General features: G+C 42.9%; 1 long non-coding RNA gene across 1 annotated transcript in view; it reads left to right on the top strand.

Moving 5' to 3' along the window:
• LOC310704118 overlaps positions 1–18,500 on the top strand; it is a 429,938-nt gene extending 411,438 nt beyond the window's left edge. The window contains exon 3 of the long non-coding RNA XR_014524574.1: positions 18,297–18,500. This is a non-coding gene — a long non-coding RNA (uncharacterized lncRNA). The remainder of the gene's footprint in view (positions 1–18,296) is intronic.
• The last annotated feature ends 2,205 nt before the right edge of the window (positions 18,501–20,705 follow it).

Below are 20,705 nucleotides of genomic sequence, written 5' to 3'. Positions count from 1 at the left end.
GGAACTGGACCAAATTGTCAAAAAACTGGAACGGACATTATGTACATGTGGTACTTGTGTAAAAAAAGTCAGACAAGTATAGTTTGTTTTAAACCCCCCCCCCCTTTTTAAAAATGGTACTTACTGTATTGTTTCAGGGAATTCTTGCAACGTTTAATGGCCTTTCTGCGTAATAAACTAATGCACATCCCAGCTAGCTGCATTTCAGCCTTTTCACATTATCTCTCTCAAGTCCCCTTTTCATCAGAAGAGTGTGACATCCCATTTGTAGTCAACAGACGGGGAGCAATTGTCTACTTTTAGTTCCATATTTTTGTAGTCCTTAGTTTCCACATTCACATTCCTCATTGGTCTCGTTCTTTGCTCGCTCCTTCAGTCCTACCACCCGGCACCCTGACCGAAATTCTTTGGCTTCCCTTTTCAGGAACAATCACTGTGTTTAGAACTGAAGCCCCTAGTTACTGGCTTTGGGTGCCCTGCAAATCTTACACTCACATATTAGGAAGGCAATAAACAGTTAATCCATGCAATCCTTTAAGTTGATTTCCAATGGATGGCCACCAATTTGAATGACTTTAAAAGAGAACTCAATCATGGAATCATAGAATTATAGAGCTGGAAGGGTCTCCCAGGTCATCTAGTGCAATCCCATGTAATGCAGGAATCTCAACTAGATCATACATGACATAGTGCCATCCAACCTCTGTTTAAAAACCCCCAAGAAAGAAGATCCATAGCCAAGAGAGTCTATTCCACTGTCATACAGCTCTTACATCCGGAAGGGTTTTTCCTGGTGTTGAGTCAGAATACAATTCTCAGGAGAGGAAGTGTGGTGCGTACTTCCTTTCTCAAAGTTTCCAGATCTCATTCAAAGGAGAGAGATGCACATTGCAAACAGGAGGTATCAGTGAGGTGAAGGGAGTTCTAAAGTTTGCAAAAGTACAAAAGATCTGGGCCTGGGGGACATTAAGAGGAATAATTCCCCACAAACAGCCGAAAGAGCCTGCTCAGTGGCCATTGCATACTGACCGTTAGGAGTTGGAAATGGAAAACCAGGACTGGATGAAGGGAATCGAGTGGCTCTAACCCTAAGCTGGAAGTGCCCCCAATGTAACATTTGGTTGCAAGTCTCGCTTGTCTTTGAAATATCCCAAAAGTTATCAGTTAAGCTGAAGCATCAGACATGCATTACCTCAAGCATAATCTATGTTGATTTGAAATATATATTTATTTTCATTAAGCCACTCAAATAACATTGGTATTATTCACATGCTAAAACGTTTATACCAATTAGGTGATTAGTAAAAACAATTCAAGACAATTAATGAGCAGTCAGCCTATAGGGAGCAATATGCTCAGTCTCAGAAACACTCTCTCTCTCTCTCTCTCTCTCTCTCTCTCTCTCTCTCTCTCTGTGTGTGTGTGTGTGTGTCTGTGCCGGCACTGCAAGCCAAGTCATAAAAGGCCACATTGCAGCTATAGACAAAGCTACAAAAGCCAGATGCAATGGAACATTATCATAGAAAGCTATTACATCATGGCACAGGTCCAGAGGGAACATAGCGGGGTGTGACTGGGGCAGGATGGGAATAGTTTGGTTATGCAGCATCCTAAAGGCCTCTGGGACACCCTTGAGATGCAAGACTACAAAGGGCTCCAGCACTTTCAGCTGGGGCTGGAAGCACATCAACAACCAATGGAGTTGAGCCAGAAAATGAGTAATGTGCTTCCTTCTGTCCTGTGACCTGCCCATGGGGGTTCTATTAATTAGCATGGTGCCTGTGGGCACCCATGAACCCACAGAGGCTGGTGCCCACAGGGTCACCTCTTACCCTACTGAAATTAGTCATGAAAAAAGCATGCTGTTGTGGCCAGTATAATAAATTCTGGTGTATGCTTGGTTGCGGTGTGTGAGTCTTTGTGGGTGCCGCAACAGTTTCTCCCATTTGCCAATGCACCCATGAGCCCAAAATGCTTGGCAACCCTTTGTTTTTGGCCCTTTCAGCAAAAATATTATTATGTACTGTATATACGGCATCCTTGTTATACAACACAGCTTTTTATTAAGAACTTAAAAATAACCCCCAATCCTGTTCAGAGCACTCACATATTAGACCATTTTCAAGAAATACAACAAAGAACCAGATGTTGTGTACATCGTTTTTAAACTGCAGAAATTTGTGGTGCCCCAGTGTTACTGTTGTAAATCTTACCAATTAAAACGATTTCTGTCCATTGCCATGTCGACCTCTCTCTAAATAATTGTCCTTTTAATATTATCCTAGGCATAACTCCCACTGATGTGATGAAATGCCTGTCTTTGAACTACACTTCAGACTATTGAAAAGAGATGCAGTGATTGTACACACACACCAAAGCACAGACAGACAGAAAACTAACATGTCAGGGCTATGGCAAGGGTAGAACCCATATTCCAGGCATCCACTTTTCCATGTGCAGGAATTTTTCTTTTGTATGGGGGAGGAGCTTGCTGTCAGGTGGGCCCTGTAGCAGCCCAGACACAGATTTACCATATCATGAATACAATGACATCAGTGCTGCCCCCACCATTAAGCCTAGGGAATCTGTAGCCCTCCAGATATTGCTGATGCTGTCTTCTCTTTTCTCACTGCCAACTACATGTTTAACTGGAATTTAATTAAACATCAAGACTGTGGAAGAGCCATGATTTGGCCCTGGTCAGATCAAGGCCCCGTCAGGATTGCCAAATTATGACTCAAACTGAATTGGGGGTTCCTCTGAACTCTCCTAACTCATATACTGATAATGTTTTTTTTCTAATAAGGTAAAATGGACATATTTTTCATTGTTCCATTGAACAATGTGTGTGTGCATGTGTGTGTAAGGGTTAACCATCCTGCCACACTAAGTCCTAGCACTGACTGAAATTCCCCCAGCCGGTTTAAAAAAATGAGAGACAGGAGATCCGATCATGGATTACCAGTTTCATCTAGTTTGGCCCTGAGATCTAGGCCTAAATTTTTAGTAATTGGTTCCCAAAGAGCTGATAGTTTTAGCAATGTAACCAAACACTCCCCCATCCTGCCAAAACATAATTGCTTTTCCATGTCATAGTGAAAACAAAGTGAGGGGTGGTGCAGGGAAATAAGCATTGCCTAGTTAAGCAGCCAGCTTCATAAAACGTTATCCATAACATACAACATCAGTCAGCCACTTCAAATAGAAATTTTTGAACGGAAACTAATGCAATCAAAAATTGTTTCAGGGTTTTCAATGAACTCAACAAATGTCCGGGTTAAACAAGGAAGGTATATTTCAAGTGCAGTGAGAAAGCTAACCATATGAATTTTATCCCCAATATAGAAGTCCATATGCTAGTTACTATAACAAGTCCAGGAGAAGAGGGGAAATACAGATTTTCAACACAGGGGCACAGATGCCGATGAGAAGGGTAGGATTTTGCGTTACAGGGAGATAAAGTTTAGTAAAATCCCAGTGCCCACTCTTAGAATCATTCAGAGTCACATGAAGGATCCTAGATTATCATGCAGAAGTCACATGAACAATCTAGAGTTTAGGGTTGAGTAGTGAGGTGACCAGGTTTGCTGACAATACAAAACTGTTCAGGGTTGTTAAAACAAAAAGGGATTGTGAAAAGGAGCTCTCCAAGATGATTAAAACGTCAGTAAAATGGTAGATGCAATTAATATAACCAAGTGATGCATGTTGGGGTAAGAAATCTTAATTTCACATATGCACTCATGGGGTCTGAACTGAGAGTAGCGGACCAGGAGTGAGACCTTGGGGGTCAAAGTGGATAACTTGATTAACACGTTGATCCAGTGTGTGGCAGCTGTGAAAAAGGCAAATTCCATGCTAGAGAACACCAGGAAAGGAACTGAAAATAAAACATCTGATACCATAATGGCTTTATACAAATCTATGATGCGACCACATTTGGAATATGGTGTACAGTTCTGGTTGCCCCACTTCCAAAAGGATATTGCAGAAAAGGCTGTCTCTGTGATCAAGGGGATGGAGCGACTCCCTATGAAGGAAGGTTGCAGCAGTTGGGACCTTTTTAGTTTAGAGAAATGACAAGTAAGAGGCATGAAAGTATGCCTGTGCCAGGGACTGGACTGAGGAGGGATGGCGGAGACTGCCTCCCCCCTCTCCTGAATCTTCCCGAGAAGAGGAGGACAGTATAGATTTACAATGGTGGTTTGCAGAGGGTCACAACTCAGGGATAGAAAAGGGGCAAAGCTGGGAAATAATGGGAGAAGCAGAGCAGGAACAGCTGGCTGACATGTTATCACTAGAGAGCATTCCAGACCCCCCTTCTCCCAGAACATGGCGAGCAATGAAAGTAGGAGAGCAAAGAGCCCAGAGCCAATTGTCCCTGAACAGACACCGTAAGGGAGGTGGGTCTGTTGACGACTAAGAAGGGAAGGGGGGAGATGATTACTCGGAGCAACACCATTATCCAAGAGATAACATTTCTACATCTTTCTCTGTAAATATTGAAAAAGAGCTTCTTGTGTTTCCATTACTGGCAGCCTGCCATGAGGGAGCGTGGTCGGATTCCCTGAAGCTTGACAGCCTGGCACGGAGAAAGTGGATGGAGGAAAGGTTTCCTTCCTCTCTCATGCCACTAGTGGGCATCCAAAGAAGATGAATGTTGGGAGTTCTTCAGGCAACACACAATTGAGCTACGGAAGTCGCTCCTACAAGAGACAGTGATGGCCACCAACTTGGAGGGCTTTAAAAGAGGATGAGACAAATCCATGGATGATTAGGCTATCACTGACTACTGTGACTATCCTCTGCCTCAATGGACAGAGACAGGATGCTTCTGAATACTAGTTGCTGGAAACTACAGGATGGAAGAGTGCCGTTGTGCTCAGGTCCTGTTTGCAGGCTTCCCATGGGCATCTGGTTGGCCACTGTGAGAATAGGATGTTAGAATAGATGGGCCACCAGGCTAGCTCTTCATGGGCTCTTATTTTGTTGCATCCAATACAAACAAACAAAGATGTATTTTTAACAGTGTTTGTTTTTCATTTTAAACTAGCAGCCTCCTACCTGGCATTGCTCTGGAATTCTAAGAAACCCCAAAATCAGTGCAGTTTTGAAATGTTTGTTCTCACATTTTGATTTGAAATGACCTCTGTGTCCAAACAGAGATAAAAACCTGCTCCTTGAGCCTGGGGACCATATTTCAGATAGATAGATAGATAGATAGATAGATAGATAGATAGATAGATGATAGATAGATGATAGATAGATGATAGATAGATAGATAGATAGATAGATAGATAGATAGATAGATGATAGATAGATGATAGATAGATAGATAGATAGATAGATAGATAGATAGATAGATGATAGATAGATGATAGATAGATAGATAGATAGATAGATAGATAGATAGATAGATGATAGATAGATGATAGATAGATAGATAGATAGATAGATGATAGATATAGATAGATAGATGATAGATAGATAGATAGATAGATAGATAGATGATAGAGATAGATAGATAGATGATAGATAGATAGATAGATAGATAGATAGATAGATGATAGATAGATAGATAGATAGATAGGAGATGATTGATAGATTGATAGTAATATAGATGATAGATAGATAATCAATAGATAGATAGATAGATAGATAGATAGATAGATAGATGATAGATAGATAGACAGATAGATAGATAGACAGATAGATGGATAGATAGATAGATGATAGATAGATAGACAGATAGATAGACAGATAGATGGATAGATAGATAGATGGATAGATAGATAGATTATAGAGATAGATGATAGATGATTGATTGATTGATGATAGATAGACAGATAGATAGATAGATGGATGGATAGATAGATAGCTATAGATAGATAATAGATGATAGATAGATATTTTAAGAGATGTCCAGTGCATGACAAGCAACTTTCCAAAATATATCATCCAGTTTGATTACTATCAGAGCAATCCAAACTCTCTAATACAGGTTCACACTTAGTGGTGGGACAATTGCTGAATCTAGAGGTTCTCCCAGCTCCTCCTAGTTGGGAGTGCCGTCCTTTGGGCCCCTCTCCAGAAAATTGGCATGCTTAGGATTCAGTAGTTCCACCCCAGCCCCTCAACACCCTGTCTGCAGGGGTCTTGCACAAGCTGCCGCTGGTAGGAACACTATTGGTGATAGCTCCCAGTGGAGGCTTCCTCATTGTGGAAGGCTATTGCATGTACTTTTTTGAAATCAGACATCCCGTTATATTCAGCTGAAACATCTATTCAAGCTTTTGAGTGCTAAAATGAATCTGGTGTGGAAACTGTGCTTCACATGCCAGCTTCTCAGAAAACAAAATAGAATAAAACAGAAGAACATATAATAAAGAATATGTTAATGAAACAAAAGTGATCCCTGGCACTCAGGATAAACATTTTCCACCCCCCTGCACAACTGCTGCATGCTTTTGGCCTGTGGTATCGCACTCACACTGGATATTTCAGATAAGCCACTGATTAGAGTACTTTTTCCATGTCTGCTCTACCAATAAAATGATTAAAAGGGAGCAAGAGTTGCTTTCCCTCCCCTACTCTCCATATGTTTTGCTCTGTGTTAACAACTATTATGACTAAACAAAAGAAACTCTAAACTCGGGCTTAAGGTGAGAGACTGATAATACTTTAGACTATGCAGCTGAATGTTTATCCACCGGGCTGGGAGAAGTCACATATACGTGAGGCACCGTCCTAGTGAAAGGTGAGGGCTGAGACTTTGAACATATGGGACCGGAGCGCCCTTGTTTGTTCACAGGGAAGGTTGGGGCAGTGAGGGGGCCCAGTCAGGGCAAAACGGGAGGCTGGCAAATAGGAATCAGAGGGTGCCGGCCATTGAGATCGTACAAATGAACCCACAGGAAGATAATATGCCCGGGACTTTATTCCTTGCTGCACTGTAAGACAAAACAGTGTTATACAGGTTGGGTACAAACCATATGTTTAAAGCACCCATTTGCAAAGTATCCTGGGAGCTGTAGTTTGTTAAGAGATGTAAATGAGAGTTCCCATGATTCTTTGGGGTGGGGTATTAAATGTTTAGTGTGTGCACAGCCACAGTCAGCTTCTTTGTGATATTTAAAAACATTTTGTTTTTCATTTTGTGATCCTGCTCATCTTCATTACTGAAAGGCCTGCTTGTTTACATGTTTCATTCAGTAAAATCTTGTTCGTCTTGTCTTCCATTCATTAGCATTTCATTTGTCTCACTGCTCACTTTCATCTTTGAATGTTGTGATTTCCTCTCGTTTGGTCATTTTTCACTGCTAAATGTGGCAATGGAAGTGAAACAGACATTGGTGGCTCCTCCTGGCAGCTACCCTTTTACCTATCCATATGTTGTTGTTTTTTTAAGTGTTGTAGTACCATTGGATTCAATGATGGTTCTGAATGTCTTTTTGAAAGGCCTAGGAAACAGATGACAGGGAAAAGTGATCCTCTTTTTTGTTTTCCTTTACATCAAAAATTCTAATATTGCCTTCAGAAAGAACCCGCTCCAATTAAATTTATGGCAGATGTTTAACCTTTAAAAAATAGATATAATATAATTTACCTTGTGAAAAAATAAAAGTCTGCAGTCCTACCCACACTAACTAGGCTGTGAGTTCCACTGAAATCAGTAAGACTTCCAAATAAACATGTAGAGTATTGCGCTGAGCTTGTACAAAATTATTGGCCAGAAATTTCTAGTACCATAACCAATATAGAAATGATGAAAGTTGGTGCCAAATAATGATTTGGACATAGGAAGTGCCTCATGCTGAGTGGAGGGACAAGGGTGGCGCTGTGGTCTAAACCATTGGGCCTCTTGGACTTGCCAATTGGAACGTTGGAGGTTCGAATCTGCGCGATGGGGTGAGCTCCCGTTGCTCTGTCCCGGCTTCTGCCAACCTAGCAGTTCAAAAGCACACCAGTGCGAGTAGATAAATAGGTATCACTGTGGTGGGAAGGTAAATGGCATTTCTGTGCACTCTGGAACTCATCACAGTGTCTCGTTGTGCTAGAATCGGTTTAGTCATGCTGGCCACATGATCAGGAAAGCTGCCTGCGGACAAATGCCGGCTCCTGCTGCCTGAAAAGTGAGATAAGGCCCACATCCCATAATGCCTTTGACTGGACTTAACCATCCAGGGGTCCTTTACCTTTTTACCTATACTGAGACAGACCATTGGTCCGTCTAGCTCAGTATCTTTGACAATGATTGGCTGCTGCTCTCCAACCTGTGGATGGAAGCTGGGACTTTTCACACACCTTCCCTCTAAATATAGAGCTCCTTATTGGAGATAAACATTAAGGAGAAACTGAATTGTTTGTGGCTCTTATGGTTTTTTGTGTGCTTGCTGTAACATGGCATTAATCCTGGGCTCTCTTCCTGGTACATAGGGATATACAGTGGTACCTCGAGTTACATACGCTTCAGGTTACATACGCTTCAGGTTACATACGCTTCAGGTTACAGACTCCACTAACCCAGAAATATTACTTCAGGTTAAGAACTTTGCTTCAGGATGAGAACAGAAATCGTGCTCCGGCGGCACGGCAGCAGCAGCAGCAGCAGCAGGAGGAGGAGGCCCCATTAGCTAAAGTGGTGCTTCAGGTTAAGTACAGTTTCAGGTTAAGAACGGACCTCTGGGACGAATTAAGTACTTAACCTGGGGTACCACTGTAGATTGGTACGTAGACATACGATCACAATGTAGAAGAAAAGGAACTGTCCATGGCATGCAGTAAACTGCAGCAGGGCAAACATTTAGAAACAGCAGAAAGACAGATATGTAAAAGTAGAATCTTCTGTGGAGCCAGGCCGTGCTCAATGTTGTGTACTCTAACTGGTCACAGTTCTTCAGCATTTCAGACAGGGAACATTCCTAGCCCTACCTGGAAATGGCAGGGATGGAACCCGGAGCCTTCTGCAATGCAACACTGATGCTCTGCCATCCAGCCACAGCCCTTCCCCAAATGCCTGCCTGAAGGCAATGTCCTCTTTTGTTGATTTCACCTACCAGCAGGTTACCTTGTGGTTCTGTGCTATTTTGGTGCCAACATTCTTGACAGGTTACTGGACCGAGATGCACACAAACACCATGAACAAAAATATCACAGACCTCAATGCGGTGCCTGAATTGGCTCTTTGTGACTGACCCATTAATAACAGCTGGCGGGTTTTATCATTCAGCACCACTTGTCTGGCCTCTTGGGAACGAGGGGGGCTAGCCGCCCGTATTGAAGTACCCCATGCTGCTTTCTCAGCTTTTAATTTATGTGTGGTGCCATCTCCTTTGAGATACAGGGCACACAGCAGCCCTGGGCAGTGTTTTTTCCCTCATAACTATTTAATTTTTCAGAACACAAACGGCATTAGATTTGCAGTCCTATGCTTTTGTGGATTGTGGCTGATTCACTCAGGAAGTATCATGTAGAGACAAGGTGTTAATACTAGGTCTCTCTTGCAGATGCAAAATGAATATTAGATAAGAGAAGTTGAGTGATGTAAAGTGTAATATATTGGAAACCTCGTGATTACACTGACTAGTTTGCCATCTAATCACACAGGCCAATGTTTTCTTTCTGTCTGTTTTGCCAGTGTAATTACTAAGCCAGATATGCTTTTTATATGACTGTTAAATCAAAGAAGCCAGATGAAAATCTCTTTTTTGAGGAGTCCAGACCTCAATGATGCTTGTGTATCAGTTTTTATATGCTTGCATATCAGTGGGCTGTTCTTTTTAATGTAAATCTTCCATCTTCGGAAGGGCTTTTTGTTTTAAAAGACCTTGCATTCTTTCAAAAGCATTTGCCATTTTATAGATGCTAGGAATTCTGCACCTTTGTTACTTTCAGGCACAGAGACTTAGCAAGCAAAAGCTTATGATAACGAGCCTGAAAGATACAATAATCTATGCTGGGATGTCCAAATATCCTGTAGTACAAAGTGCATCCCTTAGTTTCAAAAAGTACCCCTTATTCTAGAATTTCCCAGTTTAGCAGCATAGTCCCAGGTTTGTCTACTCAAAAGTTAGTTATCAAGTACAGTGCCATAGGACATACTCCTAAGTTAGTGTGCATAGCATTTCAGCCTTATACTAATTAATGTATTATTAGTATAAGGTCATCACCCTTAGAACCCTCACATTCCCCAGATCTCTCTCTCTCTCTCTCTCTCTCTCTCTCTCTCTCTCTCTCTCACACACACACACACACACACACACACACAGAAACTATATTTTGAGACATGTAAAGCCTGAGAACTTGAGTTTGTGGATCGAGGGCCCGACCCTGCTATGTGAAATAAATACACAAGGACACGTGATATAAGGTTAATGGGCAAGAAAAGGCCACAACGTTATTGATTACAGCAGTGAAAAGGTATTGGCTTAGGCATTGGATGACTATAGGTGGTGGGTTTATTCAACAGTAGGTGGAGCCTGTTGATGCTCATCCAACTATAGGCTCACCCCCTGATGTCACCGAGGGTCGTGCCATGGCCTCCCGCCAAGCAGGCATCAGACGGAATACACAACCGCCAGATTCCTTTAACGGAATAACCCACGGTAGATAGCATAGGCGATGGCCACACCTAGCCCTTGACACAGCACAACACATGAATCCAATGCCTAACCTACCCACCAATACCACAAAAGTTGTGACGATTGCTACGAGGTAGGTGAAAAAACCAAAAGGCCTAATGCCAAATGGAAAAATTCCTACCAGGCCCCCCAGCCAACCAGGGCGACCAACCTAAGGTCCATAGCAAGGCCAAAAACCTATACCCTGAGCTAAATGGGAGTGGAGGGTGGGTGACTCGCTGAGGGACGACGACGAATGAGGAGGAGGCAGAGCTGGCACCACAGCATTAAGCTGCTACACACGCCCCCCGGAGGCACCTGGTTGGCCACCTCCGGTGGGCGTGGGCACCAGCCAGGTAGGAGGGGAGGAGGCTAATGCCCCCTACCAGGGGCGGAGCTCGGTCTCCCACCTACAACCACTCCCCTCTCTTCCAGGGAGGAGAGTCTATATCTGTAAGTAAATCCCACTGATGCGATGAAAATACAGAAGTTAATAGTTGTGTCAATATTATTCATGTTCAACAAAAAGTACAATAGGGCTGCAATCCTATAACACTTTCCTGGGAGTGTGTATTGAACACTGCGGGACTTGCAAGAAAAAGTCTCTAGGACTGTGCTGTTAAGTGTCACCATATCTATTTTTGTATTTTATGAACTCTGGAATTAACTACACAGTTTAAAAACCTTTTAACTATATTCTTATATATTGGTGTATTTCTGGTTTTAGCCTATTTTAGTCTATCTTTATTTGTTTGATTGTAATGGGATTTGATAGGTTTATTGCTGTATTTTACTGATGGTTGATGGATATTGACTGTAAACTGCTTTGCGAGACAACTGTTATGAAAAGCAGTGTAGCAGTTTTTTTAAACAAGCAAACAAACAAACAAGCCGACTGACATCCTTATTTTTAAAGATTCTGCTCTGCAAACTTTGTTTGCCCTCCCTGCTTCAAGCATAACAGACGTGCAATCACACTTATGCAACCTAAGTGGTAAGAGGATTCTAAGTGAATTCAACTGATTAAATTATTAATCTTCTGTCCTGGGAAGAATTTCACAAGGTTGTGTTGGGCTGAGATGTGTCCTTAATAGCAAGTTTCAGGTGTCAGGTCATCAGGAAAGAAGAACCCAGTTCAGATCACTTATTTCTAAACTAGTAGTGCTCTAAGCTTGTGAGAATATTGTCAGGAGCCCCACGTTCCCAGTGGCTTGGAAAAGGAATGTCAGTCCGATCTAGGACAACCAAGCCAATCTAATATGCTGTACTGGTTCCTTCCTGAAAACAGGTACAATACACGAACCATAGGAGCTGAGGTCTCTTTGGATCCCCCCCCATAAAATACTTTAGGGGGCTGGGCCCCCCAAAATTGTTGGGCATTGCCATTCAAATGGTGTGTATGTGCCCCATCATGTGCTTGATTATGCCGGGTGGGGCTTACATGGGTCCCCCCAATACAGTGGTACCTCAGGTTACATACGCTTCAGGTTACATACACTTCAGGTTACAGACTCCGCTAACCCAGAAATAGTGCTTCAGGTTAAGAACAGTTTCAGGTTATGTACAGACCTCCAGAACGAATTAAGTACTTAACCTGAGGTACCGCTGTATTTTATTCAAGTTGGCCCCCCTAGCATGGGTCACTGAATTTTTATTGTGTGGCATGGAATGAGATGGGTTTTGTTACAAGAGCACCAGTGCATAGTTCTTTAAAAGTACTTAACAGCCATGCTGGATCCGGCCGAAGGTCCATCTGCTTCTAACAGTGGCCAATGACATGCCCTGGGAAGCCCAAAAGCAGGGCCTCTGCCAGCACACTTCCTTCAACACTGCAGGCAGTTACATAGCCATAATATCTAGTAGCCACTGGAATCTAATTCCCTTTTAAAGCCACCCAAGCTGGTGGCCATCACTACACCCTGAGAGGGTAAATGCCATAGTTTCTGTAAAGAATTATGAAGAGAACCTGCCCAGGCACAGTATAACTGGATGAACCCGTTGACAGCATGAACTGGGTGGCCTCATGAACTAGAGTAAAAACAAAGGAACAGAATTGACTAATGCAAAGTCCGAAAGGCACGCCTTGGGGGACTAATGACAATAATTTTTCTCAACAGCTGTGGATCCATTGGCTAGAAATGACAGAGGAGGAAGATCAAGGGACGTTGGTCCATTACAGTCATGTAAGCCTATGAATCCCACAGTGGTGTGTCTGCAATGAAGGCAAAGGCAACTCTTGCATGTGTCACAAGTAGGTATGGGGGAGAAATTAGATTCAGTTCTCATTTAAAAGTAAATCTACCTAATTCACAGTTTCCAAAACAGTATGCAAAGCATGGCACAGCTGTCCGTCCGTCTGTCCAAACCACCATTTCTCTTGAAATTTGAGGTTCTTCAGCCCACTGATGTGTACAACAATGCATATACTATGGTAAAGTGCATGCAATATCAGAAATAACATGAAAATGCATTATGTTGGGGGAAAACTATTTGCAAGGATGTATATTTTAGGCAGAATCGTAAATACAAATGTGCATATTCTGAGAAATGTACACTAATCTGATGATGAAGGCTAAAAAACAAAAACCCACTCAAACCTCATGTGGACATGTGGGGAATTGAATTTAAGTTTGGGAAACTGAGAGAAATAAAAAACAGATTGATCTGCTCATCCCTTCCCCTGCCCAAGGCAAAGAAGCCTGGATGTGCCTTCCGGGCCCATTTTGAGCAGCACCCAGTGGCACAACTGGGTTTCCCCCCCTTCTGAATTGAAGTGAGAAAGAAAAGACAGCTGTGCTGGCCAGGTGCTCCATGGGTGCCATTTCCAGCTAGGCTGCCTCTTTTATTTTTTAAATTATTTTTAGGCTGGCTCTTTTATTCATGAAGTGAGGTGGGGCCATCAAAGGCCTTTCTAGCCCCTTCGTTCAAGAGAAAAAGCCAACACTCATGTCTAGGGGTTGGTATGCAAGGTATGCACACCTCAGCGCAGGCAGGCCCCCTACACATTTTTGCAGGATCATGTGTAGGGAACCTAGCACCCATCTAGGTGCCTACACAGAGGTCTGTGGGGAAATCAGGCTTGCAACATGCAGACAACATGCAGGGCAAGATTTCCACAGGGGTCTTGTTGACTAATGCACCGAGGAAAATGTATTACTATATTTCAGAAGAACAGGACTCAAAATATTTTAACCATTCCTTTCCACTTCATCTAGGATAGACATGGCACTTTTTATGATTGATGGCAGATCCTCATTGTTTAAAAGTGGGTTCTCCTCCTCCAGCAGCCTAGAACTTTGCAGACAACTAAAGACAAGAAAAGACACAACGTCCATGCTGTTTTTACAAGAGCTTAAGCCACCTCCTGGTGCCAGGCAGGCATTCTATACACACCCCTCCTTTGTCTACAAATACACATCCACAAATGTAAGTCACCTGAATAGGACTAAAAGCTGAAGTTGCTGGCAAAAGACTTTGACCTGATATTATTGAATATGCATGTGGGTTGCAAAAAGTCCTTGTAGGTTGCACAAAGTTGCTCATTAAAGGAAAACATTTGAATTACCTTATTTTAGTTATTTTTTGCAACATTTGGGATTTACTTTCAGTCCCCCGTGCCTCATTCTTTTTTCAATCCATAGGAGGGATTTGGGATTACAACATTTCTTTGAAAGATGCTGGAGAGGGACTCTTTATCACAGACCTCTCAGAAAGCCTTAAATGATTTTATCTAACCTTCCTTCCTTCCTTCCTTTTTTAAACAAACCTTTTCAAAGACACTGAACAGGTCAAACTAATATTTTTGCTTTGACGGGACCCAGGCCTTGGCTTTTGCTCTAGCGGAATGTGATAATTGTGCTCATTTGTGACGTCAACATGAGGGACCCATGAGAGGAAATTTTTGTTAATGGGATTTATTCGTAAGCTCCTGGTTGATCCATTTACAATTCCTAAGTACACGTTTTTGTGCAGCTCACAACAAGCAAACTGAAATAATCTTCGGACGAGAGCCAAACATAGGTAGCACAAGGACAAGGGAATGGAGCAATATTCTGAAGTCCACACAAAGGAAAGTTTAACCATGCTTGTGCAGGGACCGTACAGTGGGGCTCACATCTTCTTGGGGGGCTCTTAATGTCACTTTGATTGATATAAGCAAGAATAGCAGCATGAAACACGAGAAAAGGCAGAAGCACCGGACAAGTAGGAAAGTGATTATTCTGGATCAGTGGTTGCACTTACATTAAACACACAAGAAAATTTGCCAAGGGAGGGCTTATTGAGATCATTTTGCTTTGCAAATATTTGCCTTTCGGAGCAAAACTTTGGGAGCTGCTTTTGCACATCTGGGCTCCTTCTCTCGCATGGAGTTTTCCATGCAATAGCAGCTGTCAACGTTTTACATTGTTGCTCAGTAACAAGCAAAGCGGTAGAGTGCAGGGATAGCAAACACCTAGATGTTGTCCCTAACTACAGAACGTTCATAAACTGTGCACTAGACCAGTGTGAACATACTGCTAATAATTTGCAAAATATTACGAGCTTGGTGAACTCCTAATCCTGGACCTCCCAAATGTTTCTTTCACTTGCGTACATTTTCCTTATTTTTATGCCACTTACCTACGGTTTCTGCATCCTTGGACCACTAGTTTCCCTCCATCTACAGCATTCCTGGATCATTCAACCCTCCTACAGCAGTCTTCACCAACCTCTTGACCACCAGAAGTTTGGGGTCACATCTTCCATCAGCCCCAGTCAACACACATGTCCAAAACATTTGGAGGGCACCAGATTGGCAAAGGCTGTCCTACAGGAAGATTCAGTATGGGGCTGCTGTTGTTCCTTTGCTTATCCTTTGCTTTTTGGACTCTTTCCCCCTAATTCCTGCTGCAGCTTGAGTTGCATCACAGTGGCCTGATGGTAGACCACCTCCACTCCTTACACTAAGAGAGCCTCCCTTCATTTTCAATCAAAGCTGAATGATCCCCTTTCCAGACCTAATAGCTATTGTGGAAGTAATCAAAGAAAGTGGGTATGGACTGCCCATTAGGCCCCAAAACGGTTCAGTACTCAAAATATCTAGATGGGTCCTGTCATAATGTGAAACAGCCTCCCCCAGCCTGGTGTTTTCCAGATGTTTTGGACTACAACTCCCATCAGCCCCAGTTGGCATGACCCTGCTGCCTGGGGATGACAATAGCTGTAGTCAAGAGCCCCTAAAGGGATTGTGGAAAATTTGTGAAGTAGAGTTATGGCCAAGGGCTGTGAGTGCAAAGAAGATGCAAAGTAGGTGCCAAGGAGTAGCTGATGCCAGGAGAACAAAGGAGCAGCGCAGAAACCATGTATATGCATGGCAAGGTAATGGTGGTGGGGGTTGGTGGCTTGTTGCTACTTTCAGATCCAGTAATAAAATGAGATAGTATTTGGTACAGCTCTTCTGCAGTCAGCATGGAGTAAGGATGGACAAATTGGTCAATTTTGCTTTCTCTGTTTCCAGTCTTAAGTTCAGTTCTCCCTATTTCCAAATCAGGCTACAAATTTGTATTTGTTTTTTAAAAGTCCATATCTTTAATTAGATATATAAAAATCCATCAGCGTTTAAGTATGCATTCATCACAGTATGCACGTTTTTGTAAGCAAATTCCCCTTATATATAACATTTTTTTGTGCATTATTTTCACTAATATATGCATTTTTATGTGCATTGCAAAATTCAGAGGGGTCGAATTTTGAAGGATCGCTACACTTTGGTACACACCGTGTGAATTGGCTAAGTTTTCAATAAAATGTGAACCAAACCAGGAATTTCTCCTCTATTCCTAGCATTGGGGCAAAGAGCTGCTCAATTTCCTGCAAACTTTTATTTTAAACTATTTGTGTCATATAATGCTTTCGTTAATCAAGTTAGCTGCCCTTTCTTTCTAATCGATCAAGGGAATGCAGCAACGTCACTGTGAGGAAAGGTTTCAGCATTTGGGACTTTTTAGTTTAGAGAAAAAGCAAGTAAGGGGTGACATGATAGAAGTTTAAAAATTTCTGCATAGCATGGAGAAAGTGAACAGAGCAAAGTTTTTCTGCCTTTCTCATAACACCAGAACTCTTGTACCTCCAACATAGCTGAATGTTGGAAGTTTCAGGACAGATAAAAGGAAGTACTTCTTCTGACAGTGCATAGCTAAACGATAGAGCATGCTCCCACAGGGGGCAGTGATGGCCATTGGTATGTACTAAGCTTGGATCCTAGAACAATAGGCAAGTAGGATCCTAGAATGCAACAACAGATTGGCTAGCAGGAAAAGACCAATCAGGCTCCAGGAGGAAGTTAATCAGCCTATTAGGCTGGTAGGATCGAAGAATGCAGCAACTGATTGACCTGCAGGAAAAGACCAATCAGGCTCCAGGAGGGAAGCAGAATCAGCCAATCAGACGGGACTCTGTATATAAAAGCCTGAGGTTTGGGGGGCAATTCATTCACTGTTTTACAAGCTGCAATAAAGAGCATGAAATCACTACAGGACTCCGAGTATCTTTCAGCCATCAACCCGGATGGCTTTCAAAGAGGATTAGATGAATTCATGGAGGAGAGGTCTATCACCGGCTGCTGATCATGACGGCTATGCTCTGCCTCCACAGTATGAGGCAGTAATGCTACTGAATACCAGTTGCTGGAAATTGCAGGCGGAGAGATTGTGCGGTCTTCCCAGAAGGTTTCCCAGAGGCATCTGGTTGGCCACCTCAAGAGCAGGATGCTGGATTAGATGGGCCCAATGCCTGAAAGCTCTAAGATTCTCCATGACGTTGGCTGTAAGCTCATCAACTCTCTTTCTAAACAACTTCTATTAAAAATTTGCTTTTGTAGCCATCCACAGCTGCTTTTCTGGAGAATATTTTTGGGACATCTGACCAAAACAATCAAGTGACATTTGGAGCTCATTAAGGAAACAGCGCAGGGAAAGATGCTAATGAGTGATCTGCTGGCTAATGGGACTCTTGAAATGAGGTAAATAAAAGAAATGGACTCGGGACAATCCCTCATGTTTCCCCCAGATGTTACAAATAAAAATCTGATCCGTTATTTATCCAAGTAATTACAGTGAAACCATGGCTTTGAAAGTGTGAGACAAAACTTCCCTTAGGATGCGCAGACAGTGACTAGGTGGTGGAAAGGAAACTTCAGAAAAATGTGGAAAAGGAAGAAAAGAAGTGTAGATTAATGGAAAAGAGCAAAGACAGAAAGGAAAGAAGCCCTAGGTGGGAAATTAAAGAGCCTGGACATTTTGGAAAAATGTGAAAAGTTAGAATTTTGTATCTAAGGGTGGAACTACACTTTTCCACAGGAAGAAAACCCAAAGTAATTCTATGTTTCCTTTGGTACACCTTATGAGGAACGACACCTTGCCAACAAAGGTCCATATAGTTAAAGCTATGGTTTTCCCAGTAGTGATGTATGGAAGTGAGAGCTGGACCATAAAGAAGGCTGATTGCTGAAGCATTGATGCTTTTGAAATTATGGTGCTGGAGGAGACTCTTGAGTCTCCTCCAGCACCATAAACTCCCCATGGACTGCAAGAAGATCAAACCTATCCATTCTTAAGGAAATCAGCCCTGAGTGCTCACTGGAAGGACAGATCCTGAAGCTGAGGCTCCAATACTTTGGCCACCTCAGGAGAAGAGAAGACTACCTGGAAAAGAGCCTGATGTTGGGAAAGATTGAGGGCGCAAGGAGAAGGGGATGACAGAGGACGAGATGGTTGGACAGTGTTCTCGAAGCTATGAACATGAGTTTGACCAAGCTGTGGGAGGCAGTGGAAGACAGGAGTGCCTGGTGTGCTCTGATCCATGGGGTCACGAAGAGTCGGACACGACTAAACGACTAAACAACAACAAATGAGGAACGATTGAGGGAAATGGGTAAGTTTAACCTGGGTAAGAGGAGACTGAGAGGAAATATGAAAACCATCTACAAATATCTTAAGGGCTGTCAGATGGTAGATGGAGCAAACTTGTTTTCTCCTGCTCTGGAGGGTAGGACTCAAATAAATGGCTTCAAGTTACAAGAAAGGAGATTCCAACTAAACATCAGGAAGAACTTTCTGACAGTAAGAGCTGTTTGACTCTCTCAGGAGGTTGTGGACTCTGCTTCATTGGAGGTTTTTAAGCAGAGGTTGGATGCCCATCTGTCATGGATGTTTAGCTGAGATTCCTGAATTGCCTTTGGGGTCCCTTCCAACCCTATGACTCTATGACTAATGCGCAGGTGGAAAGCCCTTCAGGGGACTGTCAGCGGGTGGGTAGGAGCAGTTAATCCTTCTCTTGTCCTCTGATTTCCCCCTCCAAAGGCCCCTTGTCCATGGGATACATGGGATATGCATGTAAATAAGCAAAATAGTCCTTTCTGAATGTGCAAGGTTTGGGAAGGGTCAGGGAAGACAAAGAAGCAGCCAAGTTAACTCAGTCATAACGGCTGCTTATTCTTCAGAAGAACAGCTTCAGGAGTGGCCTGTTTGGAGTGGAGAAGGTTTGGGGTTGCTTAATGTTTCCTACACCATTGTTTAGTTCAAAAGGTGGGGAATGGGGGCAGTAGGGAAAGAATCAAGCACCCCACTAGCTATGTCCCCACTTAAAACGGGTGTGGAGCTGCTTCCCCAACGCTGCTTTAGAAGAAGCCACTCTGTAAGAGCTGTATTGTGTGCATCTGTATCTAGCCTGCCATTTCCCCTTCTGTCACCATTGAACTTGCTAATTCTGGAGACTGGACTCATTTCTGCCTTTTGCGTCAATTTTGGTGCTGCTCTAAATTCACCTTGTTGTGTGGTGCTTTAACTCCTGACTTGCTCCTGCCCTTTGCAGAGGAGAGGGGACAGTGCTATCCAGTGCTATTTTTCTAGAAAAAGGAGTGCTGGAACTCACCGCGAACACTTTCCTTGTTCTCTTAGAATGGCAATGGTGCCCACCTGAGAGGAGCCGGAATTGAATTCCACCGAGTGCTGGCTGAAAAAAGTCCTGGTGCTATCTCCTGTGAGCGCAGCAACTCTTTAGAATTCCTCAGCTATTTTCTTCAGGTAATGTTTTGTATGCGTGGATCTGGGCTAGGAGGGGGATATATATATATATATATATAGAGAGAGAGAGAGAGAGAGAGAGAGAGAGGTACCTCGGGTTAAGTACTTAATTCGTTCCGGAGGTCCGTTCTTAACCTGAAACTGTTCTTAACCTGAAGCACCACTTTAGCTAATGGGGCCTCCCGCTGCCGCCGCGCTGCAGTAGCACTATTTCTGTTCTCATCCTGAAGCAAAGTTCTTAACCTGAAGCACTATTTCTGGGTTAGCGGAATCTGCAACCTGAGATACCACTGTATATATATTACACACACACAGGGAGTGCTTTTTTCGGGTGGGATGCAGGGGTAGGCATACCTCTAAACGTTTTGTGAATCTAAGTCTGGCCTCATTGAGGAGCAGTATTTCAATATGAGTAGGAACAGGAGAGTACCTCTAAATTTTTTTAAAGAAAAAAAGCACTGTGTATACATATATATATGGCAAGCTTGGTTGGTGATCGATAACTTTCATTTCTTGGGTCTGAAGTATAACCCCTTACTTCCTAAGGAAAATTCCTGTTTTATTTCACGTTTATTAAAAAGCTTGAACAGAGTTTGCACTTGGGTGAGAGGAGGGAAGGTTAACCTAAATCTGTTTTGAGTTCATTGCGTGCCAAGGCTGAACTCTGCAGAAAGAAGTCATAACAAAGAGCATGTGCAGAAGACAGGGTTAAATTTTAAGCAGAGCCACTTCCAGACAATCTTTTTATTGACAGTTCATCCTGATTTGTTTGCAGGGAGTCTAGACAACACTGTATCAAAGCAAGCATGATCCTCCTGCATTTCCAATCACTTTCCTTATAACAAAGATTCTGATCTTTGGGGGCAGTTTGGTTTGTTGTACAAAAGCTTTGAACCAGGTTTAATTGTTCAACCGGAATTTTCTGGTATGTGCTTGAGTCCCACCCAAAAACAGTGACCACCTTGAAATGCCCCAGGTCTCACGAGACCCTGAACCTATTTTCAGCGTCCTGCCTGAACCCTTG

This window comes from Podarcis liolepis (genome assembly GCF_965112155.1).
Source record: "Podarcis liolepis genome assembly, chromosome: 3".
NCBI classification, from domain to species: Eukaryota; Metazoa; Chordata; class Lepidosauria; order Squamata; family Lacertidae; genus Podarcis; species Podarcis liolepis.
The sequence above is the reverse complement of the archived record's forward strand: the minus strand, read 5'-3'. Positions and strand labels throughout refer to the sequence as shown.